This window comes from Bos taurus, chromosome 12 (genome assembly GCF_002263795.3).
Source record: "Bos taurus isolate L1 Dominette 01449 registration number 42190680 breed Hereford chromosome 12, ARS-UCD2.0, whole genome shotgun sequence".
Taxonomy (NCBI): Eukaryota; Metazoa; Chordata; class Mammalia; order Artiodactyla; family Bovidae; genus Bos; species Bos taurus.
The window spans coordinates 35,007,487-35,030,919 of record NC_037339.1 but is presented as its reverse complement, the minus strand read 5'-3'; the positions used below and the strand labels follow the sequence as shown (position 1 = coordinate 35,030,919).

Genomic DNA, 23,433 nt, shown 5'->3' with positions numbered 1-23,433 from the left:
TTTCCTGACTACGACCCCCAAGGGTCATGGGACAGGGTTAGTCTTAGAGGAGGTGGGGGTGTGAGCAGCATCAACAGGGGGTGATATTTTCCAGGAGCGAGGGCCAGGCCATGCTGCAGGCTTCATGCTGGACGGCAGCGGGGAACGAGCCTGGACACGAGGGTTGTTATAGGAGAGCGGTCATGTGTGTCCTTGCCTCTCTTCTAGGTGGGCTGATGGCTTCCTTCTCTGACCACAGACTGGACCCTGGGACCAGGCTGTGAGAACTCAGCCTTGTGATGGGATCCTGACCTCACAAAGGCCTGGCTGCTCTTGGGTGTGGCGGCCCCCTACCTTGTGGACACCCCATGGCCCCACACATCCTACTGTGTGTCCATCCCGGGAGCCAGCGTCCCCACCTCTGCCTCCTGGGACCAGCTGTTCTCCATCCTCCGCAACCCCTACCCCTACCCCCGAGACAGTAAGTACCGACTCTCTTTGCCAGGCCTGACTCTCAGTTCAGTTCAGTCGCTCAGTCGTGTCCAACTCTCTGTGACCCCATGGACTGCACAGCATGCCAGGCTTCCCTGTCCATCACCATCTCTTAGAGCTTGCTCAAACTCAGTTATGCCATCCAACCATCTCATCCTCTATCATCCCCTTCCCTTCCTCCCCTCAATCTTTCCCAGCATCAGGGTTTTTTCCAGTGAGTCAGTTCTTCCCATCAGGTGGCCAAAGTATTGGAGTTTCAGCTTCAGCATCAGTCCTTCCAATGAATATTCAGGACTGATTTCCTTTAGGGTGGACTGGTTGGATCTCCTTGCAGACCAAGGGACTCTCAAGAGACTTCAACACCACAGTTCAAAATCATCAATTCTTCGGTGCTCAGCTTTTTTTTTTTTTTATGGTCCAACTCTCACATCCATACATGACTAGTGGAAAAACCATAGCTTTGACTAGACAGACCTTTGTTGGCAAAGGTCCCTTATGGGGTCCCCTAAAGTTCCCCTGACTCCCCTAGGGGAATTGATCCCAATTTCTCCTATTTCTTTCAGAGAATGGTCCTTTCAGTAACTTTCTCACCCTGTCACAAAATCAATTCACCATTCCTTCCTTTCAAACCATTATTACTCTACATTTGTCAGAGTTTTCCAAATTCCAAAACAGATGACACTTCCCTCTTAAAATCGAACAAAGAAAGACTTAAAAAAAGAAAGCTACTTTTTGTACAACTGTTCCCCCAGTGCTGTCGCATCCCACTTATCTGATGCACATCCAAGGTTTTCAAAGACATTGACCCTTATTTACTCAAATTATTTAATTAAAAAAAGAAATCTGACTTCTCCTCAACACAGCTGAAATCATTTCTGCAGATGTCAGCAATCTCCAATTTGTTACACTGAAGGATCTTTCAGCTTCTCAGCATCCTCACTCCTGACACTTGGGCGAGTTCACCATGTTCTTCCTGACATATCCTTGTTCTCTCTCAGTGTCTCTGAGCATCACCTGTTTCTGTTCATCTCTGAGCCCTCGTGCTCCTCCCATGTCCGTGTTGGCAAGGTTCACTAGTGCCTGTCAGTCGACAGTCTCACCCTGTCTCTGCAGCTGGGACTTCTGTGCACGTGACCTCCACTGGTCCCCACCTCTCCCTCGCTCTCCCTCACTCCACCTCTTGCCCCCGCCATCTCTGCCTCCTGCTTAAAGCAGAGGGACCAGAATGGCCCCCTTACTTCCCCAGACATGTGGCGTCTCCTCTTCGATGTCCTATTCTTGCTTATGGAGAGGATTCACCTCTTATTCTCTAAATTCTATTAGTCATCAATTCTCAGCCCAGAAAAGCATGTTGTTTCATTTTTATATTGCCACTGCCCCTACCCTGCATTTTCCTTCCTCCCCTTTCTCTTGTTAGCAGCTTCACTGAGATTTAATAATTCACCTAGTGTTCAATTCACCCATTAAAGTGTACAAGTCAATGATTTTTGGTACATTACATCATTAGCTTGCAAAATTGTGGTAAAATATATTTAACATAAAATTTACCACTTTAATAATTTTTTAGTTTCAACTAAGTGGCATTAATTACATCTGTGATGTCATGCAACCATCAGCACTGTTTAGTTCCAGACCTTTCCATCATCTGAACAGGAACTCTGAAGCCATTAAGTAATAACTCCCCCCCCAACCAACCCCTCTCTCCTCAGCCCCAGGTAACCAAATCTACTTTCGGTCTTTAACAACTTTTCTGTTCTCCAGATACATCATATAAGTGAAGTAATGTAACATTTCCTTTGTTCATCTGACTTATTTTATGTTTTCAAGCTTTATCCATGCTGTAGCACATTTCAGAATTTCATTCCCTTTTCCAGCTGGAATATTTCATTGTCTATGTATTCCGTGTATTGTTCATCCATGTATCTACTGGTGGACACTTGGGTTGTTGTGATAATGCTGCGGTTGTGTACAGGCCTGTTCAAGGCCCTGCGTTCAATTCCTTTGGACATATACTTAGGGGTGGAATTGCTGGGTCATGTGACAGTCTATGTTTAGCTCTTTGTTCTTGTTGATCAGTCACTAAGTCATGTCTGACTCTTTGTGACCCCGTGGACTGCAGCACGCCAGGCCTCCCTGTCCTTCACCATCTCCTGGAGCTTGCTCAAACTCATGTCCATCGAGTTGATGATGCCATCCAACCATCTCATCCTCTGTTACCCCCTTCTCCTCCTGTTCTCCAGGAACAACCAAACTGTTTAATTTTTTTTTTATAGCTGCTGCAACATTTTACATTCTCACAAGAAATGCATGTGTTCCAACTTCTCCACAACCTCATTATTATTATTATTATTAAATCCTAGTAGGTATCAAATCATATGCATCTCTCTTCCCCTGGTGCTTGGACTGTTATAATAATCTCCTACCTGCTCTTCCTGCTGTATTTTTCCTCTTTAATATGTGCAGTGCACTAACACTATGTTGTTTCATAGGAAAATTTTCTCTGGTGAACAGCTTTTGATGACTTTTTATTGCCTCTTGAAAAAAGTCTGAACTCTCCTGGCTTATGAAACTTGCCATTTTCTTGACTCCAATCAACCTTACCTGAAAATGGGGAGAATAATATTATTAACACTTCCCTTATAGGGTATTTGGGAAGCATAAGATGACACTTGTTTAGCATTGCTGTCTAACACATTTGTGCTCAGAGTAAAAGGTTTACTCTTTCGAAGTAACAATACCTTATTTGCAGATGAAAAAACTTGAGTCCTAGAAAGATAAGTTGCTTAATGGAAACTAGCTGTTCAGTCTGAGATGGAGTTTGATTCTGAGCTGGCCAGGATCAGATCTGAAAGAACTAACCCCTTACTTGTCCCACTGGTCCACGTAGGATTCTGAAACATGGATGCTTCATGGCCCCTTGGACATCATTCCATGGCCAGATTAAGGACTGACCCTTCACAGTCCACCCATTTCCTGGACTCAGTTCCAATCTTTGGTTTGGTTCCACATCTGTAGCCCCTTCTCCTGGTCTCACTTCTAATCTTTGGTTTGGTGACACACCTGTAGCCTCTTTGCATAATCCCTGTCTCTTCCTGATGATCGTGTTTGTGAATATTGGACATGGAGGTGGACCCGTCACCACCAAACACGGTGGGGACGGCCTGGGATGAGAAGGTGGTGACAAGGGGTAGGCGGGGAGGGCCTTCTGAATGTGAAGTCCACATATGAGCAGAGGAATGATTTTATTCACATGGCTAAATAGCCCCTGGATGAAAAGAGTCAGTCGTGCCTGACTCTTTGCAACCTTATGAACTGTAACCCCCCTGGGCTTCTCTGTCTATGGGATTTCTGTGGGTTGCCATTTCCTCCTATGGGGGATCTTTCTGATTCAAGGATTGAACCCACATCTTCTCCATTGGCAGGCAGCTTCTTTACCCACTGAGCCATCAGGGAAGCCTTCCTGATGACCATATATCATTGCAAAGACCCTGTTTTCATCCAGGGGCTATTTAGCCATGTGAATAAAATCATTACTCTGCTATATGTGGACTTTACAGTCAGAAGCCCCCCACCCCCACCCCCGCCACCGCTTGTCACTGCCTTCTCATCCCAGGCTGCCTCCACCGTGTTCAGTGGTGACAGGTCCACCTCCGTGTCCAATATTCTTCCACTTTACTCTGAAGTCACTCTTCTCTGAATCCACCAAGGTCCCCTTCTTCCATCTCCTGCATCATTTCCTGGGATCTGCTTTCCTCAGTGAGCCATTTGGCTGTTCTTCCCCTACACTGAACTGAAGGTCAGGAAAATTAAAGGAAAACATGAAGAAAAAATGCAACCTGAAGAGGCAATAACCTTTGATTTATAACATGTATCTCTTCTGCATTGATGCTTTCAAAGGTCTTCCTCTTACTGAGGTGATAAGCCCCAGGGATCCCAGCAGTTCTGTGTTCTAAACTCAGAGCAGCTCCAAGCATGCTGTCAGCACCTAATTATTAATGCATGAAAACAATAAAAACAATACCAGCACAACAGGCAGATTCTGCCATCTGCTACTGCTCTGGGCTAAGAGGGATGTGCATTCAAGGCTAGCTGTTTTGTTTTTTTTTTTGGCGGGGGGGCTTCACTTTTTCCTGTACCATGTGCTTCCCATTTGAGGGCACAGGGGCCTGAGAACATTTTTAGAATTTGCTTCTCTACCAACATGGCATGAATTTCCATATTATCATCTTATGGCTCTAATATTCTAATTTCTATGTCACGTTACAAATTCTGCTGGAATATTTCTTAGCTTTCCCCATATCCTTTTTACCCAGTGGAAATCAGAGCTGCCAAAAAGCTTCCAGATGGACATGAACTGGGCCATGTAGAGCTTCCCTGTCTCCCAAGTGAGGGTCCCTCCCCTGTAGAAACCGGAGATGGGCCCTACCTCCCCAGCAGCAGGAATGCGGGGAGGGGAGTGCTCCACCCGGGATTCTAAACATCTGCTAGCTCCTGCTCCTCCACACGGAGCAGAAGTGGTGTCTTCGGATACCTTCATCAAAGATCCAGTCGTCTTCCTTTCCCCCCATTTGATCTGGTGTTTGTAAATGGCCCCATGGGATTCAAAACATTCACAGAGGGCTTCTTTAAACCCAAACTGGAAGCCACCTGGAGACAAGCTTGCTACCTTGACTGTTAACCACATAGTTAATGAATAATACTTGAAATATATTTCCAGCAATACTTTTTTCTAGAAAGGTGAATGTTACAGTCAAGTGTGATATATGTGAATTAAATTATGTCCTGTATCATGTTAATGTAACTTTCAGAAGTAAAATTTCTTTCCCTGTTAATGGAAATTCTACATTGTAGTTTATTATAATCCCTCAGTATAAGGCTTGTGAGATAGGTCTGCTATATCCATTGTAAAATTCTTTTCATCAAATGATGCAAAATACCTTTAAAAATTCATGGCTGAACAGAATTCCTAGAAGCCATCCTTATTTGGGGGACATTTTTTTCACTTGTGGTACAATTAAAATCAATGAAAGGATAAGCTAGGTTATTAGAGGATCCCCCCGCCCCTCAGAATGGTCCAGGTAAACTCAGTGCTTCCCAAGGCTGTTCCAAACTAGCAGAATTTGCTAAAGTTCCCAAGCTCATCACACCTCTATTTGTCTCAACACACTTTCCATATTATTTTGCCTTCAACTTGAGCAGGAAAATAGACATTATTAGGTGAGCAATCTCTCCATCCTGATCCTCAGCTTTACATTTTATACACGTCTCTGTTTACACTGAACCATTTAACTGCCACATCAGAAAACCAAGCGGCAGCATGCTTTTTTTCCCCTGGAAATCCCTCCTCTGAGAAGGCAATGGCAGTCCACTCCAGTACTCTTGCCTGGGCAATCCCATGGATGGAGGACCCTGGTGGGCTGCAGTCCACGGGGTCGCAAAGAGTCAGACACACTGAGTGACTTCACTTTCACTTTTCACTTTCATGCACTGGAGAAGGAAATGGCAACACACTCCAATATTCTTGCCTGGAGAATCCCAGGGACGGGAGCCTGGTGGGCTGCCATCTATGGGGTCACACAGAGTCGGACATGACTGACGTGATTTAGCAGCAGCAGCCTCCTCTGAGACTTGGTCATGAAGAGCTTGGGTGCAGAGTCATCTTCTGTCTGAACCCAGAGTTACTGACTTGTTGCCTTCTATCGGACCAGTTGCTTCCTCTCTTTCAGCTTTTGTTTCTCCATCTGGAAGAGAGCTGTGGATGCAGTGAGCCAACAGCAGACCCTCAACCATGATTCTCCTCATAGCATCTCCGAGGGCTCTCTCTCTGGACCATCTCTTCTCCCTTGGACATGAGCCTTCCCTCTGTTGGCTGAGCAGTCAGGGAAACCCATTCTTTCATAGGTGATAATAATAATATAATAATGTCACAGCCTCACTCAGTTATGTATATGTAATTACATATCATATTTAAGATCTGTACTATGGAGGCCATATATTTCCTTATCATCAATAACTAAAGATTTCAACTCCACTTAATATGAGACCACCCCTCCCTGGAGCCCCGTAGGAACTTGCCTTCAGAGGACTATTTGGAGGCTCTGTGTCTTTCTCTCTTCCTTCCTCCCTTTCTTCCTGGTTGCTGTTTGCACCCCTTCCAGAGTACAGAGGTAGAACTCGTGGTCCCACTGTGTCAGATTCCACGTTCATTCTCCCATTTCATGCACAAAAACCTCAAAAACATCTATAATGTGAAAAGACACGCTGCATTCCCCTGCTGCTAAAGCCAATGTCAGGGGTCAAAGTGAAAATATGAGATCTCTGCTGAATGTATGGGCTTCCTTTACATACATCAGATGGCTCAGCTGCTTTAAAAAACCTCTCTTCCACTGCAGGAGACACAAGAGATGTGAGTTTGATCCCTGGGTCGGGAAGATCCCTGGAGAAAAAATGGCAACCCACTCTGGTATTCTTGCCTGGAGAATCACTTGGACAGAGGAACCTGGTGGGCTACAGTCCATAGGATCGCAGAGTCAGACACGAATGAGCACACACGCATGTACACGGAATGTACAGATTTGTCAACAAGCCTGTTTTATCCCCAATATAGCATCTCCTGTCAAAGTTGTATTAATTCCAGGCTTTGATAGCAGAAATTGTTTTATTATCAGGTGAAGCATAGATCTCTTTGTAAGAAATAATGATATAAAAAGTTTTAAAAAAGAACAAGGAACAAGGAAAAAAGAGGAATAGAGCAGAATGTGGTGTAGAATCCATGACTAGTGGTGGAAGATGGAAGACTTGTTCTACAAACACGATTGCCAGCTCTCCTCAGATGTCGCAGATGTCACTAATGCAAGAATCACTTGGAGACATAAAGAGAAATAAATATTCATAATGCCCATGTCTGTGTTAATCTGAGCAAGTCTGTGCCCTGGTTTCCAAGCATCTGGTGTTCTGAGGCCTCTTGGCCTGTTGTGTTCTTAAGGAAACTGCTTGGTGTACGACATTCACATTTTGCTTTTTCTTTAGTTCTGTTTATTTTGAGTTGGTGGAGGCAGCTTGGAGGGCAGGAGACAGTGACTCGTGAACTCTGGGTGGAAACCATACTGATATTGTGAACAGCACTTGCCCTGTGCAAATCACAGGTGCCAGATAAAATAGGGGTGTTGAATGAGACATAACCCAACTTCCTCCCAAGTAGCGTCATGGGAAGGACAAAAGCAAGCTTCAAATCAGAGAATTCTTGCTTGCCACCGTGTCCAGGTAAGCTTTCCGGGAGCAGGTGGAATGAGCTTCGTCTGGGTGGCGGTCAGCACTGGACCTTGGATCCTACGTGCATTTTCCACTGTGAGGAGCAGTGCCTTTTAAGTCCCCCTAGTGATGTTCGGGGGAGAAGGCAATGGCACCCCACTCCAGTACTCTTGCCTGGCAAATCCCATGGACGGAGGAGCCTGGTGGGCTGCAGTCCCTGGGGTCTCTAGGAGTCGGACACGACTGGGCGACTTCACTTCCACTTTTCATTTTCATGCATTGGAGAAGGAAATGGCAACCCACTCCAGTGTTCTTGCCTGGAGAATCCCAGGGACGGGGAGCCTGGTGGGCTGCCATCTCTGGGGTCGCACAGAGTCAGACACCACTGAAGCGACTTAGCAGCAGCAGCAGCAGCAGTGATGTTCGGGAGCTCAGAGGGCTTGTTTGCTTTTTCAACGCCCTGCACAGAGCCTCCTGAGGCATTTCATCAGCATCGCCTGCCACTGCCAAGTTTTGCCCACTGGAAACTCCTGTGCTTGACAAAGCTTTTAACACCTTTTCATTTTAAACACAGATGCTTTTTTCCACAAACACCTGTACTGTCAATGAGAACATTTTTTTCCGTAAGTATTGAATAGCCGGTGACTGACAATGTAGGAGCTGAGATACCATTGTGTTAAGTCAGAGACATTGTAAGGACCCTCTCGGGCATGCTTTCATGGGATTGATCACTGGTGGTCTTCAATTTTTGGGGGCTCATGATTTGCTTGGAGTCGGAGAACTTTGTCACCAGCAAACAACACTTCAGTATTTTCCCTCAAATACGTGATAAGGAAGCAGGTTTGGGATGTTACCATATGCAGTTGTCATTGTCTTAGTTCAGTGCAGTCACTCAGTCATGTCCGACTCTTTGCAACCCCATGAACCACAGCATGCCAGGCCTCCCTGTCCATCACCAACTCCTGGAGTTCACCCAAACCCATGTCTATTGAGTCAGTGATACCATCCAACCATCTCATCCTATGTGGTCCCCTTCTCTTCCTGCCTTCAATCTTTCCCAGCATCAGGGTCTTTTCTAAGGACTCAGCTCTTCGCATCAGGTGGCCAAAGTACTGAAGTTTCAGCTTCAACATCAGTCCTTCCAATGACTATTCAGGACCGATTTCCTTTAGGATGGACTGACTGGATCTCTTTGCAGTCCAAGGGACTCTCAAGAGTCTTCTCCAACACCACAGTTCAAAAGCATCAATTCTTTGGCGCTTAGCCTTCTTCATAGTCTAACTCTCACATCCATACATGACCACTGGAAAAACCATAGCCTTGACTAGATGGACCTTTGTTGACAAAGTAATGTCTCTGCTTCTCAATATGCTATCTAGGTTGGTCATAACTTTCCTTCCAAGGAGTAAGCGTCTTTTAATTTCATGGCTGCAATCACCATCTGCAGTGATTTTGGAGCCCAGAAAAATAAAGTCTGACACCGTTTCCACTGTTTCCCCATCTATTTCCCATGAAGTGATGGGACCGGATGCCATGATCTTTGTTTTCTGAATGTTGAGCTTTAAGCCAACTTTTTCACTCTCCTCTTTCACTTTCATCAAGAGGCTCTTTAGTTCCTCTTCACTTTTTGCCATAAGGGTGGTGTCCTCTGCATATCTGAGGTTATTGATATTTCTCCCGGCACTCTTGATTCCAGCTTGTGCTTCTTCCAGCCCAGCGTTTCTCATGATGTACTCTGCATATAAGTTAAATAAGCAGGGTGACAATATGCAGCCTTGACACACTCCTTTTCCTATTTGGAACCAGTCTGTTGTTCCCTGTCCAGTTCTAACTGTTGCCTCCTGACCTGCATATAGGTTTCTCAAGAGGCAGGTCAGGTGGTCTGGTATTCCTATCTCTTTCAGAATTTTCCTCAGTTTATTGTGATCCACACAGTCACAGGCTTTGGCATAGTCAATAAAGCAGAAATAGATGTTTTTCTGGAACTCTCTTGCTTTTTTAATGATCCAGCAGATGTTGGCAATTTGATCTCTGGTTCCTCTGCCTTTTCTAAAACCAGCTTGAACATCTGGAAGTTCACGGTTCATGTATTGCTGAAGCCTGGCTTGGAGAATTTTGAGCATTACTTTACTAGCATCTGAGATGAGTGCAATTGTGCAGTAGTTTGAGCATTCTTTGGCATTGCCTTTCTTTGGGATTGGAATGAAAACTGACCTTTTCCAGTCCTGTGGCCACTGCTGAGTTTTCCAAATTTGCTGGCATATTGAGTGCATCACTTTCACAGCATCATCTTTCAGGATTTGGAATAGCTCAACTGGAATTCCATCACTTCCACTAGCTTTGTTCGTAGTAATGCTTTCTAAAGTATAGAGACATTTAATATTTTTCAGGTGCCACTAGAAGTACTTCCAACAAATTGTGACTAATTCAGTTATCAAATAGTATCTTTTCATTCACAAAGAGAAAGGTATCAATAGATCCTCAGTCAGGGATGGCAGACCCTTGGGTGGAAGCAGGTTGAATGGTGGAGCCATGTCATGGCAGAGGCTGAGCAAGGACACCACACGAAGTGGGGCTTTTGCCCTGGCTGGTAGTAAATGAAAAGCAACCCAGTTCTGATATTAGAACTAAGATAGAAATAAAGAAGTTTCCAATTTAGAATAAATATGGAATTTGAAGGAAAATTAAAAACTAAATTTAAATAATTTCATGACCTAGTCTTTAGACATACCATCTATTGTGAATTTAAAACACACTTTAAAAAAGAGACTAAATGAGTTTAGAGTTTAAAGAGAATGGGGCAGATGTCTGGTAGCTTGAGAAAAAATTAAGCATTCTCTAAGCTTGATTTTTAAAATGTGTTCTTGTATACCGTCTAGAGAATTTATGTTTGACAGAAAATACTTGCTTTATTTTAGATAGTTGATGAAAGAGTTGGTAGACTGTAAAGAACATATCCAGAGTGAGAAAATGACATTGAGAAGGAGCTGCGTGCATTTTGGAAAACTATTTCTTTCTTTTTTTAAAAATTTAAATAAATTAAATTTTTTTTTTACCATGTTGTGCTGGTTTCTGCCAAACAGCAACAGTGGAAACCTATTTCTAATGGGGGATATGTCTGTTTAATGTCTGTATGTAGACTTCCCTTCCAGGGAAGGACTGCATTGGAGAAGGTGATGGCAACCCACTCCAGTTTTCTTGCCTGGAAAATCCTACAGACAGAGAAGCCTGGCAGGCTACAGTCCGTGGGGTCGCAAGAGTCGGACATGACTTAGTGACTAAACCACCAAGGACTGCATGACTAAGAAGTGTGCATGTTAGTGCTTAAAAACATTTAGTCTGAACACGGCTTTACCTCACATCTTACAATGGTTTTCCTTTTCTAAGTGCAATCAGCAAAAACTCTGTGACACCCTGTCCTTATCTATCTGTTTTCCCATGGTTGTAGTTTTCTTTGCCTGTCTTTGTCCCCCATTGAAAAAACACTCCCTACAATGAACATTTTCTAAGTGAACTGAGGATTGGTTACTAGAGGATTTTAGGAATTATTAACGAGGAAATGGACAAGAGTTGGCTCTACCAACAAAATGTTTGCAGTCCACTTGAAGCTCAAGTAGCTCAAGGACCCCCACTTGACTCAGCACCTCAGACAGTCTTCCCTGAGTGAATCTTGACCATCCTCTCTGTAGAATGACAGTTCCCAGGTCAGTTTATATGGGTGATAGATGCACCATCTATTAATGTTTAAGGGACAATATGGGTCCGAGGATGTGAGAAAAGAGCACCCTTAAAGATCTTGATTAGCTGGAAGAAATAATCTTTGACTTATTTTGAAGCATCTGAATGAGACTTCAACATGAACTTCAGCATCGTTGTTTAGACCATGCACTCTTGGGTGTCTAAAGGTATAATTTAAGGCACTAGAATTTCTTTCAGAACAGGACACAGGATACTGAAGAAGCAACAATTGACTTGACTAGGTTATGGTGATCATTTCACAATACATACAAATATCGAGTCATAAAACCAATACAATGCTGTATGTCTATTATACCTCAAAAGAAAAACAAAATATCAGATGCAGAAAAGAATGAAGATCAACGTAAATGCTAAATTGTGTGTAAGTACAAATATTTACTATTTAAATCAAATAGATACCAAAATAGCATTCAAATTTAGTTGATGAAGGTATTTTAAATATTTAAAGTCCTTGCATTATCCAATAAAAGTAATTATTAGCGTCTGAATTTTCTAAATTATGAACACATACTATAATATCTAAAGTGATCACTAAAAGAATAGAGCAAAGGATAAAACAATCAAGTTAATGGTGAGAAAAAAAGTAGAATATTTCTTTTTCAATTTGAAACTGAGATAAGGGACATATATTAGAAAATACAAAAACAGCTTATATAGCCATATTAATATTAGAAAGCAATCTGTAATGAAAAAATACATTATGAAGTATAAACAGAATCATTGCATTATCATAAATTATCCCAGTTTAAATCATCAGGAAATTTTGTCATTCTACTCTGGTATATATATCATTATATAGCTTTAAAATATATAAAATAAAATTAATTAAGAAGATATCAAAAAATCCACCATACACCTAGCATAGTAATTAAAGTCAGGCAGACAAAAATTATAAAGGACATAGAATATTTGTATTATATAATTGGTAAGCTTGAGTTCACAAAATATACAAAATGCTCTATAAAATTATTTTAACAAATCAGGATGGTGGTTATATCCGGGAGGGCTTTAATGGGTTTTATTTCTCAGGTTCTGTGCTGGGTAACCAGGAGTTTTATCAGATTATTCTCATTGCTCATGGTGCCTCTTACATGGCATTTGAAATTTGTATATTTGGAAATTTTTCCAGCTTAATTTTATCTTTATAGTAATAAGATTTTATGCAAAGCATATTAATTTACCCTTTTTAATAACTTTAAGCACTTACAATGTTTCATTTGACTATGAATTATCTCAGATTGTGACATGTCTAAAATATCAGGTGGTTGCATGAATCTATATAAGCATTAATGCTGATAGTACTGATATAATAGTGTGATGGAAAAAATAGGCAATTTTACTGTATGATAATCTAAACAAAATAAAAAATAAATCAAAAGTCAAAGGATCAAAATAATAAATCAGAAATATAAGAAATAGCTTATTTAGCCATTAAAAATTTTATTCTATTAATGGAGATATTAATAGATTTAAGGCAATGATATTATGAAGTATCTGAAATATGTATTTCATAATCTGAGATATTTTACAGCAAAACATTAAAATTCCCTAAAATTCAGTGAAGCATTAAAAGTCCCTAAAATTATTAAAAAGAGTAAATTATTATGCTTTGCAGAAAACCTAGTAGTGATAGTGACAAAATTGAGCTATATTTATTTTCAGGTATCTGTCATGTAAGGCAACAGTTCCCAACCTTTTGGCACCAGGGACCGATTTCATGGAAGACAAATTTTCCATGGACTGGGAATGGGGGGTGGTTTCGGGATTATTCAAATGCATTACATGTATTGTGCACTTTATTTCCATTATTATTACATCAGCTCCACCTCAGATCATTAGGCATTAGATTCTAGAGGTTGGGGACCCCTGTTGTAAGGGATACCATGAACACAACTAAAAGAAATACTTGCAAAACATCTGAGAAAGAGTTATTTATTATAAAGATCTTAGATACAACAAAATGGTAGTAAAATAATAGCTCATGTGTATTCAGTGTGTATTTTGTAACTCCCCTTGTATAGATGCTTAATCCTGATTCCAAACCTGTGAGGTAAGTGTTACTTACATCCACATTTTTCAAAAGAGCAACTGGAGGCTTAGAAAGATGAAGCGAGTTGACAGAAGTAGCATAGGACAGGAGTTTTAACTCAGACCTGTGGTTCTGTGTCCAGGGTCCCTGCAGGGTTAAGACCACCACACTCTACAGCCTTCCTGGAAAGGAAGGAGTTACCCAGTTAGAAAATTAATAACAAAGACCAAGGGGCCAAGAAGTGACATGCCAGAGATGCAAACAGGAAAGAGACACACATCCAATGTCAAACTCACTATAAAGAAAATGCACATTTAAACAAAAAAAGGATACAGTTTTTACCCACTGGAGTTTCAGAAAAAGTCACTTTAGGTATCCAAGGCTGGTGACATTAAGAGGAAATAGTTGCTCTCATGCACTTTTGATGAAAGTTTAGTATGATCTTTTTGTAGCACACTAACCACTGTTTATAAAAATGCACAGTGAACAAGCTCTTTGTCTCAACAAATTCTTAGCAATGATTCAGGAAGAGAATTTGAGATGCATGGACATTACAGCATCATTTAAATAGTAGATATTTCCCCCACCACTCCAGAGTGGGGTTCAACACAAGAGAAGTAGCCCAGTGGTGGAAGCAGGGTGAAGGACGGCTTCCAAAGAAACAAAATGCAGAGGAGCCGCTTCATAGCTTTAAGCACCCAGGAGAAACATGTTGTCTTCCCCACAGTCACTAACATGGCCACAGGCGAGAAGAGAAATCTCCATGCGTTCATGCTTTCAGGAGTTTCCCGGGGTGCATCTGCCTCCCCATCAATGTTTTTTCTCAAGACAAGTGTTTGCCTAGTCTTCAGGGGTGGTAATTTCTGATACAGGTCAAAACTCTGACCCTGATTTCCCAAGAGAAGTTTTCAATCTGTAGGCACGTTTAGGCACCCACGGTTGATTGTAATTCTAAGTTCTTTCTTTAGATGCTCAGCTTTAGAGTAAGATCTGGCAGAGTTACTGGCCACGTGAAGTCAGAGTGGTGAAATGTTGACTTTTTCCTGGAAACGTGTATCATCTTCATATTATTCAACAGCCTTCTACTGCTGTCCGTGTAGAGAGATGATCTCCAGGTCCTGACAGAAATAGGCAGGGTGGAATGTTTCTTCTAGTTCAGGGGATGTTTGCATTGGTTTCTCCTCTATGCTTAGTCCCTAATGACCCTGCCCTTAAGTAGAGATTGCTGTCTGCAGCCAGGTGTCATTGGTGGCCATGTGGTCACACATACAAGCACATGCTGTTTGCACCCAAGACTCCGGTCTAATTTCACCTTCCCCTCACCCAAGCCAGCCAACAAGAAATAACCCGTGTGAGTCAAACGTCTAGAAATTCTTCCCTGAGATAATGCACTTTCCTGAAGGAGGAACAACAGATACCCTTTCATACAAATAAAAATAAAACAAAACTGGAGCTGTCAAGTTCATATAAGCTTTCACAGAAGAAAAATGTCCTTTGAGTCTTAAAATAATGCTATTTTAGGAGGCATATTGTGGGACCACCAGACAGGTGCAGCTGGGTTACAGCAAAGTCTCTGCTGATCCTAGTAATTTGAGAACTTCCAAATTTAAATCTTCTGTGCTGAACTGTGCCTTATAATCACATTGTAGAAAAACAAGGTGATTTTGACAAACCTGTTCTTAATTTGGAAACCTTCTTCCTCATGTAATATTCCTGTCGAGCCCTTTAGAATGTTGCAGAGTTTTAACAAAGCACAACACAGCGTGTGGGGGAGTGGTACTCTACAGCGTGTGGGGGAGTGGTACTCAGTGAGACCTGCAGGGGTGGAGTCTGTGATGCTGTGAATTGTTCATGGGGTTTTCTAATAATGAACATGATTTTCATAATCCAAACTTCAGGTACCACTCAGGGATCTGCCCGCTAATTACAGCACGAGGGCCCAGTAGATGGCCAGGTTGTCGGGCTGCGCGGTGGAGCTCTCTGCCAGGTACCTGCCCCATTATAAACAAATTGTAACAACAGAAAGACAGTGTTTTATATTCTGGAGAACTGCAAGGAGATCTGAGGTTGTCAGGTAACATGGTAATTACGTTTAAAGAAACTTGATAATTCAAAAAAATACGTTACTGAGTAATCTGCCGAAACATGTAGTTATTATGTGGCTACATGTCTCTTTCCATTATGTTAGCACCAAATTATGGGTTAGAATTCTTATATCTACCTTTTTCACTCTCTCAACAAAAGATGCCGGAGTTGAAACGCTTGTGGGGTGGGGGAGGAGTTCTTTCCCTACTGTAGTTGACAAAAGAATGAAAGTTTCGAGCACAATGCAACATATAATTTCTTTCAAGTTTCTTCTTAAGCCAACATCTAAGCTGCACAGGGAGGCCCTCTGGAAGACTATTTTTGTCATTTTGAAGCTGGCATCATGTACTGCTGATGGAAGAAGAAAGCAAGAACAAATGTCATTCAAAGCACTCTCTGTCGTGGCCGCCTGGGGCTTCATCGGAACGCCTGCAGGAACAAAATCCTCCGGGCGTCCCCAGCAATTCCCATTAAAAGGAGGGCTGGAGTCCCACGGAAGCTTGCAGACATTCTAAGTCACCTGAGGCGGGTTTTAAGTTTATTGTAAAGCATAATCACACAGGTTAAGGGGGTGGATTAGCATTGCAGCTGGCAAAAAGGAGTCAAAGGAATAAATAAATCCATTCAACAACACCAGCGCTTGTTCCTGGGAAATAATGCAGAAGGGAAGGAAGGCAGGTCAATTCCCTGGTGAAACTTTGTGTTCCATGACAGGCAGCAGGGAGATGTCACCTGTTAGCACCACGTAGATGCTTGCTGTCATCTGTGGAGCAGTTTCTAGAGTATAGTTGTGTTGGGTGTGGTAGGCCACTCAACAGACTTTCTGCCTAGGATGGCATCTGACACTAAGCTTATGGGAGAGAAAGGTAAACTGGTGAGGAGCAGTAATGTTCAGGTGGGCAGTGAAAAAGCACAGGAAACGAAACCTACTGGATGAAGGACTTGAGCTGTGGATCAGCTGACTTGCCATCAACTTTTGAGGACATTTTGGGGACACAGTGGCATTCAAATAATCTAATATATAATCAAATACTCATTAATTTAATAATGTATTACTTTATTTTTATTTCTTAAAGGTTCTTTTGTAAAATTTACGTGCTTATTGATCTAAAGTTTCAGGGACATTGCTAGAGCTTTTGTATTTTTAAAATTTTAGGACCAAGTACTTGGCATTGTCTCCTTTTTGAGCTGCACTGTTTAAGTGATACCCAAAGAGCATTTAATCAAGAGGAGCCCTTACTGTTGGTCCTCATGCTATTTATACCCATGAAAATCTGTGATTTCAGTGAATAAACTAGTTATTGTTATTTAGTTTGCACAAGCCCAAAGAAGTGGCTGTTAGCACAGGGAATGAATGAAGCATACCACGAGTAGGAGGCTGGGTTGAAATAAGAAGGTAAGGTCTTGAATTCAGATTCCAATGGTGTATTTCTTCGTGGGTTTGGAAAGTCAGGTTGTCTGGTTGTTCCTGTATATGTGCTGTGTTCTGTGCTGGGTAGGGGCAGAGGGCAAAGCAGCATCTTGGGTTTTTAGTTGCCTGTGAACTTAAAAACAATCTGCACGGTGCCATCTCCTTTAAGTCTGGTGAGTCTCTGAACCACGGGGCTGGAGCTCTTGGTCAAGGAAGACCTCACAGCCCTCTTTTCAGCCCTGGTCAGACCTGGAACACAAGACTCATTTTTGGGCAGCACTGTCTCAAAGGGCTGTTTACGAAGTAGTGTGAAGGGTCTGGAAGTTACAAACACCACACTTCATAAAGCAGGGGCTATTCAGCCCGGATAAGAGAAGGTTCATGGTGGCCTTTCAAGTGTCTGGAGTTCTGTTGTGTTGAATAGACAGTAGACTGGTCAGCTCTGCTCTTGGAAGGCAGGACTGTGAACGACTGTCAAAAGTTATAGAATATGACCGACCGGCTTAATGTGAAGTGGACATCTCCAACTTCCACTGCTTGTCAGTCAAGCAGACCCGAGTGACTCCTTCTCCAGAACAGAGGTTGGAACTGTGGAGTTTTCTTCTTACCCTGAGTCAGGGCTTTGGCATTGTCTCTACTTAGCATAATAGCTAAAATCTTATGGTAAATTGGTAATCATTACTACAGTTACAAGTTAAAAAAAATTACTCTTTGCTTCTTCACATGGCTTCAAATCAGTTTGGTTAATTATAATAAAATATATTTCCACATGAATTGGGATAGGTTATGATCTTTTGTCTAAGTTTCCTAATATTTTATTTTTAAGGTGATTACCTAAACACGTCTTGGGTGGCTCAGTGATAAAAAATCCATCTGCAATGCAGGAGAAGCAGGAGACATGGGTTTGATCCATGGGTCAGGAAGGTCTCCTGAAGAAGGAAATGGTAACCCACTATAGTATTCTTGGCTGGAGAATCCCATGGACAGAGGAGCCTAGTGGGCTACAGTCCATGGGGTAGGGAAGAGTCGGACAGAACTGAGGACTGAGCACACACAGCACAACCTAAAAACTTAACAAAATAATCTGATGTGAAGCAATATTTTATTAAAATCCATCATTCTAAATAAATGGGCTGACACTTCTTTGAAGTATTTTTAAAAAGTAGAAAATTTTTATCCATGAGCTGATGAAAGCTGTTGCCACATTGTTTGCACACATAAGTAGGAGTCAAGTTCACTGTGATGGAATTATCCCCACTTTTTTGCCACATAATCAGATATCTAAAGAAATTTTCTGGAAGAAGGAGAGAAATGCTATGGTTGGAAAGACTGTCATTTACATGAAGTGTGTGAGAAGAGATGCTTTGATACGATCATGAGGCAGTAGGTATGATGGGATTCTGGTCAGAGTTGGAGGACTTCCCGTGGGGTCATCAGAGGAAGAGATGCTCTGGGTTCCAGGCTGGAGCCTGGAGGAACTAACTAAGGGTGTTCTTGAACATAGCGACCAAGATAGAAGTCGTATTTCAGAGAGCAGAGCCCATGCTAACTGAAGAAAGAGACAAGAACATATCTGGGGGAGGATGGTGCAAAGTAAGAGGAAGATGAAATACTGGGCAGGGTGGCATTTGACCTGGCAACTCAGGAAATGGCCTGGCAACTGGAGGAAGCTGCCAGAGCAGGGCTGGTGGGGCAGGGACCATGTCAGCCGGCCCTGGAGTCCTGTGAGATGCTGTATAGCAATTCCAGTCTTCACTCGTATTGTCTCCAGATACCTTCTAGGGTAAACAGCCCCTGAAAGCCCATTGGCTTTCCCTGGTCCTCCTATTCTTTAGCCCCCAAATTCATCTCCCAAGGTGGGGATGAGGGGCAAACAGTTCATCTGTGTGGTCCCTTCCTCTCGCGCATCCCTCGGCCTCCTCTCTCCCCATGTCAGCCTCCTCCACATGCTGACTTCCATGCTGCAGCAGGGGTACCACACCTACGCTGTCACCTCCTTCCCTGGACTTCTGGCCTCCTCTCCTGCCCACTTGCCTTCATCTTCATCAAGATTCTGTCCAGGCAGAGTCCTCCCGTGCTTCCCTGCTGGTTGGGATGGGTGTGCAGAGCCCAGCCAGCAGATCCTAAAGGCACAGGGAAGTCCTGAAGTTTACTTTCTAAACTGGAAATCACCAGAAACTGATGCCAGTCCCAGATTCCATGCATCAGCCGTTACCTGTTGCTGATCTCAGGTGGTTTCACCCAGTTTGTCTTCTATCAGCTCTAGCCTAGGCTCCTGCTACTGTGTGTGTGTGTGAGCTCAGGCATGACTGACTCTTTGTGACCCCATGGACTGGAGCCCTCCAGGTTCCTCTGTCTTCTGTCCACGGGATTCTCCAGGCAAGAATACTGGAGTGGGTTGCCATTTCCTTCTCCAGGGATCTTCCCGACCCAGGGACCAAATCCGAATCTTTTTCATGTCTTGTATTAGCAGGTCTAGCTCCACAACTATGGGTTGTCCCATTTCCCCAGCTCTGTGCTTTTCACACCTTTCTAAACTTATGCCTATATGTGTGTGTTCAGAAAGCAGAATGTTGAATTTTCTTCCTTCTTTTCTTTTTAAATCGGTGATATATGATGGTCAAATCCAACCCTTAGAGTATGCGTTAGTTCCAGATAAAAATGTATGACCTTAAAACCTTATAATCCGAGTTACTCTTGGTAAAAGCAGCTGAAACTTCCATTTATAGAACCTATTTAGAGATTTTTCCAGATAATAAGGGTTGAAGAGAAACACCAAGGACGGCCCGAAAATAGCAATGAGGCCTCCCCTCGGACAGCTGCAGCCGAGCTGGGGGGACTTCACACTGGTCTCAGATCTGAGATGAGACTCTGAAACTCGACCGGCTTGCTAACAATAGTGTACCGTGCTGAGTAATTGCTAAGAGGGAAAGACACACGAAAGAGAAAAAAAATAGTAATATACCACATTATTCCTATTATTTGAAGGTACTCATGAGTCATTTGAAAGAAAAGTCACTGGAAAACATACAACATTGCACATGTCAACTCCTACTTGTTAAAAAAAAATTAAAAAAACAAAACAGTAGCAATTCGCTTATTATTGAAAGTACATGCAAATGCAGATATGTTTTTAGAATGGAAGGACTGTTTCTGTCTCAATTAAGATGCTTGGGTGCAATCTAGATGAGGTCAGTTATTCCACCTTTGCTGAGTAATTTGGCTCTGACATGGTCTCTGTTTTGCATTGTTAGGCAGAGTGTGGGAGGTGGTTGCTGATGACAGGGTGATAACAATTTCTGAGGTCTAATGTAGAGAGGTGCCATCCTTGACCTTATCCTGTGTGCCAGGATCTATCAACCCGAAAGGCCAGCTCTCCAGGCAAGTCCTTTGGTCCATCCTCAGCAAGATGGAGGCTGGTTAAGCAGCCCCCCGAGAGATGCCCTGCAGCCCTGAGCAGATTCCAAAAGACACACGTGGGCTCCACCCAGTGGAGGAGCCCATGGGGAAGCACCCCTAAGTCGTCTAGGACTTTGGCAGTGTTGGTCTGGGAACAGGAAATGATACGCAGAGGCACTGCTGGCAAAGCAGAATCCAGAAATGATGTTTCTAGGTCCCTTGGACCTCTGAGTTGAGAGTAGTACAAATGGCAGTTGAATTCATTTGATTTTCCAAATATGACAGAGGAAAATAAAGGAAAATGTTTGTGGTTTGGGGCTAGAGAAAGCCTCTTAGAGAAAGAGTTAAAATTCAGAAGACTTCAAGGAAAAGACAGATTTATCAACATCAAACAAACACAACTGGGGAAAACATCATAACATCAAAACTTAAGAAGCATTCTAGAAGAAAATATTTGCAACCAGATTAGACATGATTTATATCCCAAATACACACAAAGCTGGTAAAAATCAACAAAAGAAAGATAACTCGATGGAAAAAAGGTGACAAGATATGAACAAGTAACTAATTTATATTAAAAAAAAAAAAACCAAATATAACAAAGCATAAAAACAGTAATGATAAGTGTTGTTGTTTTGTCACTCAGTCATATCTAGCTCTTTGAGACCCCGTGTACTGTAGCCCCTCTATCCGTGGGATTCTCCAGGCAAGAATACTGGAATGGGTTGCCATTCCCTTCTCCAGGGGATCTTCCTGGCCGAGGGATCAAACCTGAGTCCTCTGAATTGGCAGGAGGGTGCTTTACCACTGAGCCACCTGTGAAACCCAATTATAATTACACAGAAGCAAATTAAAACATCATTTTTATGTCCCACATATTCCAAACAAACAAAAAGTAAACAAGATGTAACAGCCCAGCTTGTCAAGGATGTGAAGAAACAGCGTACAAGACAGTGCTGCTGGGGCTGAATTTTGGTCCAGGTTTTTTCAGAAGGTCATCAGGATGTATTTAACAAAAAGAAACAATGAGCAAATGCTATTATTCAGCAATTTCAGTTCTTGACAGTGACCTGAAAAATGCTTACTCATTTAAAAAATGATAGTATAAAAATAATAGGGCTTCCCTGGTAGCTCAGTCAGTAAAGAATCTGCCTGGAGTGCAGGAAATGTAACACTAGACATATTACATTTGCATGTCACACAATAACCCAGATAGTGTATTACAAGACATTTCAAAGAAAATATTCTGGAATCATAAGAATCAAATTGAAAAACAAATTTTAGAAGTTTTTAGTAGAATTTCCCATTTTGACAATAACAGCCATGTTTTCAGTAAAACCTCACTGAGAAGCTTTAAAAGCACGTTGTATATGTGTTGTCCCTCTTACGTTCTAAGCAAGCACAGAAACAAAACCTCACCGTTCACAAGTTCAGAAGAGCCTGTCTCTGTGTCTCTGCCTTGTTTCCTGTAATTAGACTAAAGAGTCCTCAGTGAAGGCATGGTTCTTTCCATATGGTCAGAGGAGGAACAAAGACAGTGGGGTGCAGAGTATAATATTCTTCAAACACTTCAGAAACATTTGGTAGGGCTATTTAAAAAGTTAATAACTTAGTGCACAGGTAATAAATGCGCTCTGTACAGAAGCCCATGGGCACCAAACAGAACAGAGTGAAATGGGCCCAGTTAACCTTCCCGTTCTTGGCCGCTTTCACCTGGACTTGCAGGGGCGTGTGATGCAAAGTCAGCACACTTGGGGGGCTTCCCTGGTGGCTCAGACGGTAAAGAACTCACCTGCCAATGCAGGAGACCTGGGTTCGATCCCTGGGTTGGGAAGATCCTCTGGAGAAGGGCGTGGCAACCCACTCCAGTATTTTTGCCTGGAGAATTCCATGGACAGAGAGGAGCCTGGCAGGCTACAGTCCATAGGGTCACAGAGAGTCGAACACGACTAAGTGACCAAGCATGCACATAATACACATCTTATTCTTATTGTAGTTGGTGACTCCTTACCTGTGGTTCCACAGCTTTACTTTCTTCCCTTCTGAGATCTTCAGGATGATTCTAAGCCAGGCCCCTTCCTTTCAAAAGGCTGTGGGATATGCTATTTATGGATATCCTACTTTTCCTTTCTTTTACAAAGCTTTATTGATAAATATTTTTTCCCCCAAAACTTTGAGGTTTAAAAAATGTTGCAGTTTTTTTTGCGGGGGGGGGGTTGGCTATTTTTGTTTGGTTGGGGAAAATCTTATATATGAGTAATTACAAAAGGAGCATAAATTCCTAGAAGCAGAATTGATAGGGCAAAAAGAATGTGCATTTAGAATTTCAGTAGTGCCATTTGAGTGTGCCTCATAGAGGCTGTGTTTGTCTCCATTGACAAAGAATGGAAGTCTTGATTTTCCTATGTCTTTGGTAATACTGTGTGTTACCAAATGGTTTGCTAATCTGAGAAAAACAGTATGTTATAGTTTTGTGTTTCTTTTGATATGAGAGGAGATGATAACCTTTTCATAATTTTGAGCATTTGTACTTCTGTTTTTCTAATCTCTTTCTTATGTTCTTTGACCATTTTTCTCTGGGATCTTGCTTTTAAAAATGTCAGAACTTTTTCTTGAAAGAAAAAAACCCAGCTTTGTCTCACCAGTGTTTTTGTAAAGTTACACTTCATTAACAGTGTTCAGTGCTGTATAGATTTTAAAAAATCGTAACGAATTAGAAGTTATCCTTGTATTTTTCTCTTGTTTTCTGCTTTTTATCATCTTTCTTGAAATTGACTGATTGGATGGATATTCAAGTACAGTTGATTTACAATATTCGTTGTCATTTGGTTGCAGAGTCATGTCTGACTCTTTGCAACTCTATGGACAGTAGCCTGCCAGGCTCGTCTGTCCATGGGATTCTGCAGGCAAGAATACCAGAGTGCGTTGCCATACCCTCCTCCAGGGGATCTTCCCGACCTAGGGATCAAACCTGCTTCTCTTACGTCTCCTGTATTAGCAGGTGGATTCTTTACTACTAGTGCCATCT

The 23,433-nt window shown here is 42.3% G+C and overlaps 1 long non-coding RNA gene across 1 annotated transcript; it reads left to right on the top strand.

The window, feature by feature from the left end:
* The first annotated feature begins 260 nt into the window (after positions 1–260).
* On the top strand, positions 261–6,407 carry LOC112449058 (uncharacterized). Its single transcript, XR_003037535.2, has 2 exons — positions 261–460; positions 6,198–6,407. It is a non-coding gene; the product is annotated as an uncharacterized lncRNA (long non-coding RNA).
* Positions 6,408–23,433: the final 17,026 nt, after the last annotated feature.